The sequence below is a fragment of the Mirounga leonina genome, unplaced genomic scaffold (assembly GCF_011800145.1).
Source record: "Mirounga leonina isolate KUSES-001 unplaced genomic scaffold, KU_Mleo_1.0 Mir_127, whole genome shotgun sequence".
Taxonomy (NCBI): domain Eukaryota; kingdom Metazoa; phylum Chordata; class Mammalia; order Carnivora; family Phocidae; genus Mirounga; species Mirounga leonina.
The window spans coordinates 41,704,349-41,719,934 of record NW_023270316.1 but is presented as its reverse complement, the minus strand read 5'-3'; positions in this window follow the sequence as shown (position 1 = coordinate 41,719,934).

The following is a 15,586-nucleotide window of genomic DNA, read 5'->3' as shown; positions in this document are numbered from 1 at the left end:
TCTTACCAGTTATGCCAAATATTTGTTTAATATTTTAGGCTTTTCAATAAACCAATTTTTGGTATTTTTATCCTTCTCATTGTGTCCTTGTTTTAAATTTCTAATTTTACCTGCATTAATTTTCTTTATGCTTTTTAAAGATTTAGTTGGCTTATTTTTCTAAATTCTTAAGTTGAATTAATGTAACTTTCTGATTTCTGCCTTATTTTTCCATAAAATCTCTAATTCTGTTTTAGCTGTATCTTACAAATTATGACTTCTAACAATATTGTTACCAACAGTTCTAATTATTTTCTAGTTCCCATTTTCATCTTTTCTTTGACCCATCAATCATTTTGAAAGATTTCTTTCATCCTACAAAATGTGAAGTTCTTCTCATTGTTTTCATTTTATAAATTAATTGTGCTATTTAATTAAGAGAATATTATCGCTGTGATGCCAAACATTATTTTGTATTTGTACTTGAGCATTCCTTGTTTTTTTAATTTTTATTATTAGATTTAGTTGGCATACAACATTATATAAGTTTTAGGTGCATAACATAGTGATTTAACAATTATATACATTACCCAGTACTCACCATGATAAGTGTAGTTACCATCTATCAACATATGATGTTATTTCAGTATTATTGACTATATTCTCTATGCTGTTCTTTTCATCCCTGTGACTTATTTGTTTTGTACCTCTTAATCTCCTTCATGTATGATGCCCATTCCCCTAAACCCTGTTCCTCTGGCAACCACCAGCTTCTTCTCTGTATTTATGAATTTGTTTGTATCTTTTTTTTCATTTAGATTCCACATAAAAATGAAATCATATGGCATTTGTCTTTTTCTGTTTGACTTATTTCACCTAGCATAATATTTTCTAGGTCCATCCATCTTGTCACAAATGGCAAGATCCCATACTTTTTTATGACTGAGTAATATTCCATTATATATGTATACCACCATTTCTTTATCCATTCATCTAGTAATGGACACTTAGGTTGCTTCCCTATCTTGGCTATTGTAAATAATGCTGCTAAACATAAGGGTGCATATGTCTTTTCAAATTAGTCTTTTTGCTTTCTTTGGGTAAATACTGCAATTACTGGTGGAATTACTGGATCATATGGTATTCCTATTTTTAATTTTTTTGAGGAAACTCCATACTGTTTTTCATAGTGGTTGCACCAATTTACATTCCCACAACCAGTGTACAAGAGTTCCTTTTTCTCCACAACCTTGCCAACACCTATTATCTCTTATCTTTCTTATAATATCTATCCTGACTGGTGTGAGGTGATACCTCACTGTGGTTTTGATATGCATTTCTCTGATGATTAGTGATGTTGAGCATCTTATGTGTCTATTGGCCATCTGGATGTCTTCTTTGGAGAGATGTCTAGATCTTCTGCCCACTTTTTAATTGGATTATTTGTTTTTTTGGTGTAGAGTTGTGTAAGTTCTTTACAAGTTTTGGATATTAATTCCTTAATGATATCAGATCTATCTTTTGCAAATACTTTCTACTATTTTATTTATTTCTGTTTGTATTTGGCAGGTTGCCTTTTTAGCTTATTGATGGTTTCCTTCACTGTACAAAAGGTTTTTATTTTGATGTAGTCCTAATAGTTTAATTTTGCTTTTCTCTTGTCCAAAGAGACATAAAATGTTTCAACAGCCAATGTCAAAGAGATTACTGCCTATGTTGTATGGTTTTCAGTCTCACATTTAGATCTTTAATCCATTTTGAGTTTATTTTTGTGTATGGTGTAAGAAAGTGATCCAGTTTCATTCTTTTGCATGTAGCTGTCCAGCCTTCCCAACACCATTTGTTTTGCTTATTTGTTTGTTTGTTTGGTTTTTTTTTAAGATTAATTTATTTGGAGAGAGAGTGCAAGCAGGAGCAGGGGGGGAGTGGAGGGAGAGGGAGAGAGAAACTCAAGCAGACTCTGTGCTGAGCCCAGAGCCCAACACGGGGCTCAATCTCAAGACCCTAAGATCATGATCTAACGCTGAAACCAAGAATCAGACACTTACCTGCCTGTGCTACCCAGGGGCCCCCTCCCAAGATCATTTGTTAAAGAAGTCTTTTTCTTACTGTATATTCCTGTTTCCGTTGTTGTAGATTAATTGGCCGTATAAATACGGGTTTATTTCTGGACTCTCCATTGTGTCCCATTGATCTATGTGCTGTTTTTGTGCCCCTACCATACTTCTTTGATTGCTACAGCTTTGTACTATATCTTGAAATCTGGGATTTTGATACCTCCAACCTTGTTCTTTGTCAAGATTGTCTTGGCTATTCAGGGTCTTTTGTGGTTCCATACAAATTGTAGGGTAATTTTTTCTACTTCTGTGAAAAATATTATTGATATTTTGATAGGGATTGTATGAGAGCATTTTTGCATTCTCCAATTTTTGCTTATTTATATATGTGTTAATACATATATTATATGTATAATAAGCTTAACATGTTATGTATATAACAAAGTTATATATGTTGTATAAGCTTATTTGCTACACCTTCTCATTAAAGATTATTTTTTGTGTCTCATCCATAAATTACTTAAGAGAACCCTTGGAATATTTCCAAATGTGAGATGGATTTGTCAATTTCTCTTCATAGTTCTATAAATTTTGTTTTCATGTAGTTAAATTTGTCATAAATTACATAATGTCAGTATTACTGTATCTCCATTTTTAATAGTTTCCTACTAATAGTTTTCTTTTCCCTAAAGTTTATTTGGTAATATTAAAGTTTCCTTCTGGTTGTTATATTTCCCTCCAACATTTATGGTAAACACTTTATTCTCTTTGTGTCTCTTATAAATAGTTTATAGCTTTATTTTATGTAATCCAAATTTACAATTTCAGTCATTTTTAAAAATTTTATTATGTTAGTCACCATACAGTACATCATTAGTTTTTGATGTGGTGATCCATGATTCATTGTTTTCGTATAACACCCAGTGCTCCATGCAGTACATTCCTTCCTTAATACTCATCACCAGGCTAACCCATCCCCCCACCTCCCTCCCCTCTAAAACCCTCAGTTTGTTTCTGAGAGTCCATAGTCTCTCATGGTTCATCCCTCTGATTTCCCTCCTCTTCATTTTTCCCTCCCTTCTCCTAATGTCCTCCATGCTATTCCTTATGTTCCACAAATAAGTGAAACCATATGATAATTGACTTTCTCTGCTTGACTTATTTCACTTAGCATAAGCTCCTCCAGTCCCATCCATGTTGATGTAGAAGTTGGGTATTCATCCTTTCTGATGGTTGAGTAATATTCCATTGTATATATGGACCACACCTTCTTTATCCATTCATCTGTTGAAGGGCATCTCGGCTCTTTCCACAGTTTGGCTATTGTGGACATTGCTGCTATGAACATTGGGGTGCATATGGCCCTTCTTTTCACTACATCTGTGTCTTTGGGGTAAACACCCAGGAGTGCAATTGCTGAGTCATAGGGTAGCTCTATTTTTAATTTTTTTAGGCACCTCCACACTGTTTTCCAAAGTGGCTGTACCAACTTGCATTCCCACCAACAGTGTAAGAGGTTTCCCCTTTCTCCACAAGCTCTCCAACATTTCTTGTTTCTTGCCCTGTCCATTTTTGCCATTCTAAGTGGTGTAAGGTGGTATCTCAATGTGGTTTTGATTTGAATTTCCCTGATGGCTAATGATGAACATTTTTTCATGTGTCTGTTAGCCATTGTGTGTCATCTTCAGAGAAGTGTCTCTTCATGTCTTCTGCCCATTTTTTGACTTGATTATTTTTTTTAGGTGTTGAGTTTAAGAAGTTCTTTATAGATCTTGGATATCAGCCCTTTATCTGTAGTTTCATTTACAAATATCTTCTCCCATTCTGTGGGTTGCATATACAATTTCAGTCATTTTACAGGAAAGTAAATTTGTGATTATTGATACATTTGGACTTATTTCTGTTGTTTGAATTTACACAATATTTTACCTCTACCTTTTTTTTTTTTTTAAAGATTTTATTTATTTATTTGACAGAGAGAGACACAGTGAGAGAGGGAACACAAGTAGGGGGAGTGGGAGAGGGAGAAGCAGGCTTCCCATGGAGCAGGGAGCCCGATGCGGGGCTCGATCCCAGGACCCTGGGATCATGACCTGAGCTGAAGGCAGACGCTTAACCGACTGAGCCACCCAGGCACCCCGTTACCTCTACCTTTGAATGTGTTTGTTTCTTTTACTTTTTCTTGAAGCTTTTCCTTTTTGTTAATTATAAGGTTTATTTTCTTTTGTTTGGTTGTTTCTTTCATAAATTTATTCTCTCTCTCTGCCACATTAAAATTTTTTTTGCTTTAGTATTTTTAAGATTATTTTTATTTTATAGAAATGCTAATAGTCATGTTTATTTTAATAAAAAGTTGACCAAAATATATTGCTTATTTCTGAACAATACAAGGACTTTAGAATGTATTGACTCTGACTCTCTCCACCCACATGCATACTACTATAATCTGCTGTTTTAGTTCTAATCCCACAAATTGAAGGATCTATTGAATAAAAGAATGATTGAATATGTACTTTATTATCAATCTTCCCTCAAAACTGAATTTCTTAAGTGAGTAGACTTTATTTCTGTATCACAGCAAGTAATACAATGCTTCTAGTTATTAATAAATAATTGATAAATATTTCTGAAGATATGCTTAACATATATGGCTGAAAATATAATTATGATTTAGTTGCTTTAATTCTCTTCCGTTGATACTGCATTTGTTCATAAACAGAGTTGACCTAGAATTATTTCTTAAGCATATAAATATATAATATTTATAAGCATAACGTTTCACAGCATTAAAATAGAGATGTACCAGCTAAATTTTTAATGTCCTAGAACCTTAGGCCAGAAAAGTGTCATGGTCAGAATTATTCTAGCCAATATAAGCTTCATAAGCAAATATCTTCTCTTTCCTCATTTCTTACATGTGACCAGGTCAAACATCTTATAACAACATTTTTTTAATGCATTTGCCTCTTAACATTAATGAAATTGCCTCTAATAAATGTTTAATCTTTATTTACAAGTTTTTTTGTTTTTTGTTTTTTTTTTTCAATTCAGGAACACTTTCTAGGCAGGCATTATAATTGGTGAAGGAGCAACATTTTTATTACTTTCACATTACATAGTATGTACTCTACATAACTATTTACAACTTTCTAAGTTCTATCACTGTAAATCATAATACATATAATAAGCTATTTATTGTAGGAAAATATTGATTTACAAAGGACAAAAGTTTGGAACTTGTCATAATCAACAAATAATTTAATATAGCTGAACCCATAAAAAGAAATAGAAATTAGTGGTCAAAGAAAATGAAGTAGACTTTTTAAAGTGTATGGAGTAGAAAGAAAATGGGTCAGGTTAAAGAGTACCCATTGATTTTTTGAGTGGCTAGAAACAAGTGAATAAAAAGAAGGGGGAACTTTAGTTAGAAAAGATAAGTCAAGAAGAAAATAAAGACAGTAAAAGTTCAATTTTTATAAATTTGTTTAGAACTTGAATTTTTTCAGACACTTATGAAATGGGTGATGTATCTGCTCATTGGAAGAAAAAAACAGTCATTACCTAAAGTAATTGCTTCAAGCAATAATATTTATTTCAGTCTCTGGGCATATATTTTTTCACAGGTATATTACCCTTTCACAGTAGCCCAAACTACATCCCTACACACACACACACACACACACACACACACACACACACACACTCTGCCCGGAATGGCCAGCAATCCCTGTACCGGTGGATGAAAGATGATTCCAGACTTTGCCGTGAAAGAGAGGAGAAGGCAAGGGGGTCAATGCGCAGAGACGAAGACCCTTTGCTCTTCTTGGCTTCCACTTTTATTGGTCCTTCAGGATATCCTTATCACTGTTTCTCAAGCACATGATACGTGACAAGGGGTCTTACTGAAACTGAGAGGATTTATGGGAAAGATAAGATATGCTAATCTGCCTGTTCTACTAAACATAGCCTAAGGGACAATGCATACATCTCTTAGATCACAGAGCAGCTGTTTGGGCTAAGAGAGCTTGGGGGAAGGTAACTCCCCCATGGCATTCCAACGGCAGAGTGGTCACGCAGGCCCCAGCATTCCAAAAGCCCATGCCCTTCTCCGAAACCCTCCCTTGCCCCCAGCGGCCTCTGTGTTACATTTTAGCAAGACAGGTATTATGGCCGATATCATGCTCTGCATTAACCCCAACAACACACACACACACACACACACAGACTCTTATTTTTCTCCCTTTAGTCTCTATCCTGAAATGATCTCTTTATATAAAGGAGGAAATCAAGAAGTGGCAATTAGAAATATCAATTTAAAGTTGTTAATCCTAATAGAGACACTGATTTTATTAACAGTTAACCGTCTTTTCTCTTGATGGTTTCCTTGATTTAGCAATATCCTTTAAAATTCAGTGGTCTTTCTCCATTGAGAATGGTCCAAGATGGGCTGATGGTTATTTTCAAATAATAGAAACGGTGTTCTCACCAAGCCATATTCTCTGACTCAGTGCTACCTTGTCCTAAAGGAAGGGACTGCCTTTTATCTAATTTGTACAAAGATGCCAATATGTGCTAGCAGTGGCCTTGTTTGCTGATAAATAAATTTATACAAAATATTTTATTTATGGAATAAAAACATCAGTGTGAGTTTAGAGCTCTATTTTACAGTCCTCATATGTCTTTATCATTTAGTAGTTAATTTTACCTGTGACATTCAGATGTGATTAGGCACAGTGGTTACAGTAATGAATAAATAAGTTAAACATTTCAGCCTTTCTGGTACTTCTGTTATCATTTGGTGGCAAATTAAAATACATTTTTATAGTGTACAACAGTGCCAAACGTCTAAGTATTTTGCATATATTAAATAATTTAATCTTGTTATAATCCTATGAGGCTAACAAACTATTGTCCCCATTTTGTAGACAGAAAGCTAAGAAATAATAGAGATAAATAGAGAAATAAAGTAACTTGGCAAGAGATTCGCAGGTGGTAAGTGCCAAAGCCAGGACTTGAATTCTGACATGCTGGATTTATATTCTAAACCTGCGTTCCACGCTGCCTCTATCGTATTATGTTATCTCTGAGATGTCTATTACTTCTAAGCATGATACATATCAGAAATGAAGGATTCAGAATCACATGGTCATATCAATAAAAGCAGAAAAAAAAATTTGACAAAATCCAACAGTCATGATAAAAATTTTCATTACATCAGGAATAAAAGGGAAATTCCTCAGCTTGATAAAGAATATCTACAAAACATCTATAGATAACATCATACTTAATAGTGAGAGAAGCTCAGAGTTTTCCCAGTAAGAACAAGAACAAGACAAGGATGTCCTTTCTTATCACTGCTTTTCAACATCGTACTAGAAGTCCTAGTCAATTAAATAAACACAAGAAGAGTAAATAAAAGTTATGTAAGTCATACTGGGAGAAAATATTTGCAAAAGTTATATTTGGTGAATGATTCATCCAAAATACACAAAAGAAAAGAAAAAAAAAACCTTAAAACTCATCAATCATGGGCCAAAGACCTTAACAGACACCTCACCAAAGAAGATATATAGATGACACATATGCACATGAAAAGATATTCCATGATATTTGTCATTAGGGAAATGCAATCGAAAACAGTGAGATACCTGTATGCACTCATTAGAATGGCCAGAATCCAGAACGCTGACAATACCAAATGCTGGAGAGGCTGTGGGGCAACAAGAACTCTCATTCATTGCTGGTGGGAATGGAAAATGGTGCAGCCACTTTGGAAGACAGTTTGGCAGTTTCATGGTAAACTAAACATACTGTTACCATATGATCCAGTAATTGTGCTTGTTAGTATTTACTCAAAAGAGTTGGAAACTTATATACATACACAGCCATGAACAAGGATGTTTATAATAGCTGTATTCATCGCCAGAACTTGGAAGCAACCAAGATGTCCCTCAGTAGGTGAATGAACAAGTAAACTGTGGTACATCTAGACTATGGAATATTATACAGTGTTAGAAAAGAAATGAGGCATCAAGCCATGCAAGCCCTAAATGCATATTACTATGTCAAAGAAGCCAATCTGAAAAGGCTACATACCATATGATTCCAACTATATGATATTCTGGAAAAACAACAAAACTATAGAGATGGTAAAAACGGTCTTTTCAATGGTTACCAGGAGTGGGGGAGGGGGAGAGATAAATAGAGCTCAGAGGACTTTTAGGGCAGTGAAAATACTCTGTTTAGTATAGTAATGAAGGATACATGTCAACATACATAAGCCAAAACTCATAGAATGTACACCACCAAGAGTGAACCCAAATTGAACTATGGAATTGGATGATTATGATGTGTCCGTATAGTTTCACCAGTTGTAACAAATGTACCTCTTTGGTGGGGGTGATAATGGGAAGATTCTGCATGTGTAGGGGCAGGGGTGGGAAATCTCTGTGCTTTCTGCTTAATTTTGTTGTAAGCCAAAAACTGCTTTAATATATAAAGTCTGTTAAATTTTTTTTTAAAAAAGGAGAAGCATTCTTATGTGTTGTATCATGAGGAAAATAATTGGGGACTTTCTTGTTATTTTGTTGTTGGTATCATTGTTGCTGATGTTGTTGTTTTTATTTTGTATCTGAAAAGAAAAATAAAGCAATAAAAAGAAACAAGAAATAGGGATTTCTCATTGAAAAGCTACATTGAAATTTTAGAATGTTAATGATTAAAGAAAGTTTGTATTTCTAAGAATTTGGAATAAAATGATAAAAAGAGACTGTTACCAATTACAGACAAAAATAATTGCAGTAAGATAATTAGTAGGGAATAAGAACATAGCTTACTTTTTATTTAGAATGCAAGATGATTCCGCAGAAGTTCTCTCATGTAGTGCTAAAAGTGTCAAACTTATTTTGAAAGGCCTAATTTTATTAAAATGTTTTACGCTAACTTGTCTTATGAAGGGCATTCTTGTAAAAACTGAAGTGAAAACACTGTACTAATTAGTGTCCATTATGCATCCTGTTGCTCATTTGCCATACAGAAATTATTTTTTAAACTTAGATTTTTATTTTGCTTATATTCATTGCCATATATGATCATTTTCAAGAATAGTTATCGTCAGGAGACATTGTTGAGTATCTATAGAGTTTGTGTTACTGTGTCTACTGCTTTAAGTGTGAAACAATGGTTTCTACTTCAGGGACATTGAGTCTAAACACCAGAAAGGTGTTTCTTTTTGTATGTTTGTTTGCTTTTAATTGTTTGTGAAAAAATACAGATAATGCTAAATGGAACATAGCATTCTGTGATAAATTATGTACTACAAGGGACAATGGGAAATATTAATTCTCAAGGCAAGACACTGAGAGAACTTTGTAAAGGTGGGAATTGAAAATAGACTGAAGGATGGGAGAAGAGAAATAATCTAACATTGATTGCCCACTGACTATAGGCTAAACAAACACTTGGTTCTCCTAATCACATTGGATACTCACATCAATACTTTTATATTAATTGCTATTATTTTTGTAGAGGTATATAAACTGAGGTTCAGTGGAATAAATTGACTTGCCAAGGGAACTGAGTTCATAAAGGAGAGAACCAGAGTTCAAGTGTAGGCTGTTTGTAGCCAACACTCATATTTTTCTCCATAGATATATATATGTATATATATATCTATATTAGTTTGTATATATAAGCATATGTGTGTATATATATGTATATGTGTGTGTATATATATATGTGTGTGTGTGTGTGTATATATTAGTTTATAGTTATTTGAGAAATGAGGAAGATAAAAAAAGGTCCAGGTAGAAGTGAAATAATTAGCAAACCAATCTTTTCAAATCACTAAGAAGAGGCATAGAATCCCAATATTTGAGGGAATTGGCTGGCTCTTAGCAGCACCTCATGTCCTCTTACTCTCGTCTCTTAGGTTAGCTACTGAAGCTAAGAGGAATCAGAAAAACATTGGCCATTTTTTTGGTACAGTTTTTTGTTTTTTGTTTTATGTTCAGTGATTCATTAGTTGCATATAACACCCAGCGCTCATCACCACACATGCCCTCCTTAATACCCATCACCCTGTTACCCCATCTCCCACCCCCTCCCTTCTGTAACGCTCAGTTTGTTTCCCGGAGTCCAGAGTCTCTTATGGTTTGTGTCCTTCTCTGATTTCTTCCCATTCAGTTTTCCCTCCCTTCCCCTGTGGTCTATTGTAATGCAGGTGTAACCGAAGAGCTTGGAATCCTTTCCAAGATTCAGAAGTTGAGGTGGGAAGGGCCAGAAACCTAAGGGAACCCTAGACAGGAACATAGTGGTATTGCTTAGGAATTCATGTCATTAAGTGCAACACTTGGTCAGGGCAGGTTAGGACTGATGGATACATTCTTAACCCTTTCTTTCTTTTTTTTTTTTTTTTTTTCACCCTTTCTTTACTCAGACATACTTTTCATAGGAATTTTCAGAAGGTTTGGAGGAACTGAGGAAACAAAACCCAAGAACAGATGGCCACCTCTGTAATATACCTGACCCCTTTGTACCATATCCTGGTATCACAATCTTAAATAAACTACTCAGACATAGCCTTTTGCTCAGGCTCTCCTTCCAGTGATATTAAAATAGAATAAAAACGCTGTCTATCTCTTAGGCAGCTATTCCACCCAGGTATTAGTGTTCATACCCCATCTATACCATACTCTCCGTGGTTATCTGGAGAATGTATCAATGCTCACAGTGAATGAGTTATTTTTCTCACACAATGCTTTTGATTTCATCATCAGTATATGAAGTTGCATTTTATCTCCCTTTAGATTCCATCAATTAGTTCCACTTAACCTTTTTGTGAGCATGCAGTATACTTTTAATATTTCTATTATGTGATACAGATAGCTTCAAACTCTTGTTTTATTTCATTTAATCGTCCATCATTTCAACCAATATATATTGAAAACATTCTATTTGGTAAATAATGTAAAAGGTTCTAATGTTACCCAATATGGCAGATAACAGAATTTCTCTTCAGGGAACTAACAATATGGGGAATGAGTAATATAAACAGAGACTTGATATTAAAGAATTTTAATGGACAGAGAAAAAACGAGGAAGAGAAAGGAGAAAAGAACAAGGAAGATAAAGGAAATAAAAAAATATATGTGAACCATTTGCTTTTGTGGAATATCATTAGTAAGCATTTTGGGTGCCATTTAAGTTTTAAATGTGATAGTCCCTGGTTAAGCGACTGCCTTCGGCTCAGGTCATGATCCTGGAGTCCCGGGATCGAGTCCCGCATCGGGCTCCCTGCTCAGCAGGGAGTCTGCTTCTCCCTCTGACCCTCCCCCCGTCTCATGTGCTCTCTCTCTCTCTCTCAAATAAATAAATAAAATCTTTAAAAAAAAAAAAAAAAGGGCGCCTGGGTGGCTCAGTTGGTTAAATGTGATGGTCCCATTAGTGAAGGTTGCAGTTAAAATACTGTTGGTTTTGGAGAAGGATGGGGGAAGTTCTATAATACAAATATTGAGGGACAGTACCAAGAAGAGCTTTCTACTTTCAAAAACACCTGAAATAAAATCCATGTTAGACACAGAGTACAAAAATAAGGATTCTGTTTATTCTTAATGGTTTTTGCTAAAACCATTATCTTTTCATTACTGCTATTTTTTAATAGCATATACGTGCCTATGCCAAGAATATCTCTGAAAGGTTAAACATGGAAATAAGGGGATACTCAAGAGATAGTTGCCTGTGAATAGGACAACTGGGAAACTAGAAGAAAATAAAATTTTCACAATGTAATTTTTAAAGACTCTTTGGTATGTACCCCTGAAAATAATAAATAAATGAGTTCCTGGAATAGTATTTATCTTTCATTGCTTTAGAGATAGATAATGGCTTTGTTTTAGGACACTTATTTTTTTGAATGTGTTTGTTTACTTTCCTCGCTGCTAGGTCTTTGAAACTATTTTCCTGTTACTATGTCAAGTAACTTGATATGTTAGTGACAACAAATAACTTGATCTACTCTCCATGTCAGAACAGCAAGGAACATCTTCACTTTCAAGATTAAATTAAAACAGAATGTGTGTTTGAGTGCTGTTGTTACTCTCTCATGCCCTTTCTGCAAGCAGTTCTTTCAATCATTAAGAAAAATAGAAAATTTTATAAACAACTTTAAGGAGTGATTCTACAGCCATCTGGGCTTCACAGTCTTGATTGGAATGTCTCCTAATTATTGCTAACATTCATTTATAAATTTTGAAACCCTTCTCTATAGAAGCTAATTAATCTTCTGTCTACAGAAATAATCCATCAATTTAAGATATTATTTCTTTTTAAAAATCTCATTGGTTTCGTCAAGATCCCTGGAAAATGACCCTGCCTAATAACTTTTCACTCACTCAATTAAAACTTGAGATTGACTGTCTTATAATCCAGACTCCACATTTTGCAAAACCTTTTGATGTGCAATGAAGCAGAGGAATAGGAACCCTCTAGAAGTCCCCCAGCCTCAGGGAGGAATGCGGCAGGTCTTTCCCAGAGTTCTTCTCCTGATGAGGCACCTTCCCGATAAGAACTGAACTCATGTTTTAGTCTCAGAATAAACATTTTGTTTTGGTTGCTGGTAGCTCAGTCACCCTCTTAGCAAACAGGATTGATAGACTGAATCTACACAACATGCACATCTACAAATCTGCCGCTCAGTTTATAATTCTTAATATGGATTTAAATTTAGCCTACCTTGATGAAACTAAAACAATACAGGCAATGAAGTTTAAAGTTTATCATTTTCTAATTCTTTTTTTCATCATTACAAAGTAACATTATTTAAAAATAGAGAGTCCACATTTCTTATCTTTATTTCTTTGAAACTTCATGAAAAAAGTAAGCTCTTTAATTAAAATAAAAGAGTTTAGAATTAAATATTTTAGCACTTGTCTAGAATTTTTAGATATATTGAGCAGTCTTAGGTCTTGTCAGTAAAACTTAGGGTCAGGTTTGTTCATGCACACAGGGCAACATTCAGGTTTGTTCATGCACATAGGGCAACATTCAATCAAGCAATCTAAGTTCTGTCAGTGATCTTTGATTAAAATATAACCTAAAATTCCTAGGGGCGCCTGGGTGGCTCAGTTGGTTAAGTGTCCAACTCTTGATCTCAGGGTTATGAATTCAAGCCCCATGTTAGGCTCCATGCTGGATGTAGAGGCTACTTAGAAAAAAAAAAAAAAAATATATATATATAAACATATGTACATATATACATATTACATATGTATATATAACCTAAAAATCTTATCACAAAATTATGCTCTGACAAGAAGCTAATTAACAAGTAACATTTTTCAGATGACTATAGAAAATACTTCAGTAGTCTAGTGTTCTCCCTCTTCAGATTTTGGAATAAATTATTATAGGATTATCGAATCCAAGTACATTTAACATGAATCTTTTGTGTAGTAGGAACAGCACATTTTATTACATATAGTTAAGTTTGCTCCAGAACATTTACTAATATAGCCCTTCTATAAACATGTTGACAGATCTTTTTAGCTAGTGTATTTTTGTGCATTTGATATTTAGGCAGCAATTTAAAGCAAATTATCATATTTAAAAATAAAGTTTCAAGATATATATGTTGATATGAAGCAAAATAAATAATCTTGACTATTTTTCTTAATTCTATAAGTTGTTTTCCTGAATAAAAGACTGCTCGTATTTATGTGGATTAGCTAAATTTCAATTCAGTAAATGCGTATCACTCAAATAAATTTTTAAACTGTCACTCAAAAATTTAAAGAAATAGAGTTGAAGGGTGGTAGGTATAAATGCCAGTAGATAGTTCAGTGTATTTCTACATTAGAAATATGATAGTTAGATATTTCAATCCTCTAGCTGAAATATATTCTTTTTTCATTAATTTTTCATGTGAAATCTCGGTCAATCAAATCCTGTTAATAAAAACATTTTACTTTTGTGTTTGTACCATATACACACACACATACTTCCTTTAACCCTTTATTTCAGTAATAAAAAGATTAAAATGTTAAAAAATGTAACTACTTTGAATTAGTTACCTTTTTTCAAATTATAGAGAGTGTTAGAAATGTGCTCTTCCATGGATTTTCAAATTCTGCATATTAAACACACTATAACACAAAAGGTGTTATGTGGGCTTTTTCCAGTATAAGAAATTATTTAAGAGTACACTTATCTTGATGAGCACTGAGTAATATATGAAATTGTTGAAATACTATATTGTACACCTGGACTAACACTGTATGTTAGCTACACTGGAATTAAAATAAAATTAAATTAAGTTAAAATAAAATAAAATATTTGTAAATTGGATAATTTCTAATATATCTTTTGCAACTATCATTTAACATCTAAACTAAATCCATAATGATCTAGAAAAACCACTTCATAGTTTCCTTGGTAAAATTAGATGTTTGATATTTTGTGGATATATGCAAACTTTTGGGTTGTAAATATCACTATTAAATTTTGTTGCAGTCAATAAAAGAGCAAAAAAGAAAACACACGTGTCCATAAATGATTTTAACATGTATGTATATGTATGACAAGTAATTTCTAAATAAGAATTAGAATCTGATGGACCAAGTGCATTGAAATAGCAGAGAACTTTATTGAAATGTTATTAAATTATAATTTCCTTATATTTGATATTTTCTAATACCATTTGTTAATTAGGAATAATACATTATTTTTTTGGAACTAAGTATTAGTATTTTATAGACTAAAGTTTAAGCTGCATTGAGGCAATATAGAAATTTTAATCATTATAATTATGCAACAGTAAATTATATTTCTAATTGGAATTGCTCCTGTTTAGTGAGGCTAGCTAAATTCAAACATCCCATAACAGATAGACACAATCAATATAAGCAGTAGTGCACTCTGACAAGGGTGGTCTGATGAGAATGACTTTACTCATTTGTAATTACTAGACCCAGGGCTATTCATAGAGGAAATAAATGGAAATCACAGTGAGCACAATCAACATCCTGCTAGTGTTTGTATATACTGGAATCAAATAAATAGGTAATATAACCACTTATTTTATGTATCTATTGGGGATTGATCATATGTTATATTCTTTGTAAAGATTCTGGTTTATTAGAAATGTCAACAACAGATCTCTGTGTTTCTGCCAAAAATCATGGCTTAGCATCTGCCACAGTAATTTCCAAAGTTGGAGCAAGTAGTCTTTACCTTGAAATTTTTTGAGCCATTTTACTTTTAGGTATTTTAGGAACTCTGAGATTCTACCTTTACCATCATTTAGTGCATCCTTGTGTATTGTGGAAAACTGAGACTACACTCTTCATTGATATAAACTACTACCTTTATCTTGTCTTGTGTACAATTTCTAAAGCTTAATTCTAACCCTAAACATATTTATTATTAATAGAATAAACCTATGCAATATATAAATGGTCACTTCAGTAGAAGACCATCAAATTATTTAGTGATGTGTAGATAAAAGCAATGTTTACATGAATGTTCTTTATAATCAGTTATATTTGCATATGTAG